This window comes from Rhyacophila brunnea, unplaced genomic scaffold (genome assembly GCF_057557595.1).
Source record: "Rhyacophila brunnea isolate RB1 unplaced genomic scaffold, BYU_Rbru_1.0 scaffold_23, whole genome shotgun sequence".
Classification (NCBI taxonomy): domain Eukaryota; kingdom Metazoa; phylum Arthropoda; class Insecta; order Trichoptera; family Rhyacophilidae; genus Rhyacophila; species Rhyacophila brunnea.
Genome location: NW_028232893.1, coordinates 28201165 through 28201976, shown reverse-complemented (window position 1 = coordinate 28201976; position 812 = coordinate 28201165).

The following is an 812-nucleotide window of genomic DNA, read 5'->3' as shown; positions in this document are numbered from 1 at the left end:
GTTGGCCAACCAGTGCTGCCATAGAACAATAAAAAGACCAATTAAAAAACAATAAAATAAGGGGAATATATTAAATTCGCACAATTGAATAGACTCAAAGAGATTGAAAGTCCAAGTCCAAGAAAGAAATTGTCCAATCTCTTTGAATCAATGACGTCTTTGAATAGACTGTTTTCACAAAGCACATCGGAAATGGATGATATTCACAAATCTACTACAACTTTCAAATGATCGATTTGCACTAAGGAAAAAGTAGTCTTCACGTATCAATATACTATTGTAAATAATTAATCGTAAAAGAATACAAATACTAAAAAAATTAGGTTTAATGATTTTAAACAATATTTTGGCAAAACATAAGTATGTATTAGGTACCTACTTTCAGATTCAAATAATACTATAAGTACATATTTAAAAACTGACGTTAATTAAAACTTAGGTAATTGTGTCGCAGATGCCGTCATGAGCTTTTATGATTTACGAAAACAGCACCGCGATTTCCTAACTATCGACTCGTGTGGCACGACATGACGTAATTGTGACGTCAGCGCACAGTGCTCAACATAGATATTAATATGATGAAACACCTATATGTGTATGGTGACAATGAATAGCGCCACTGTCTGAGTAGCGTTATTTTCTCGAATGCTATTATCACTCCGGTAGTACGTCACAATGATGTCATATGACGTCATGTCGACCGGGCAGCTGGCACTCGCAAGTTCTAACATAGGGGACCAGTTTATTCTATGTAGACAATTATAATAAATACCAACCTTTTTCTGTCAGCGCATAGGTTTTTCGATCCAATA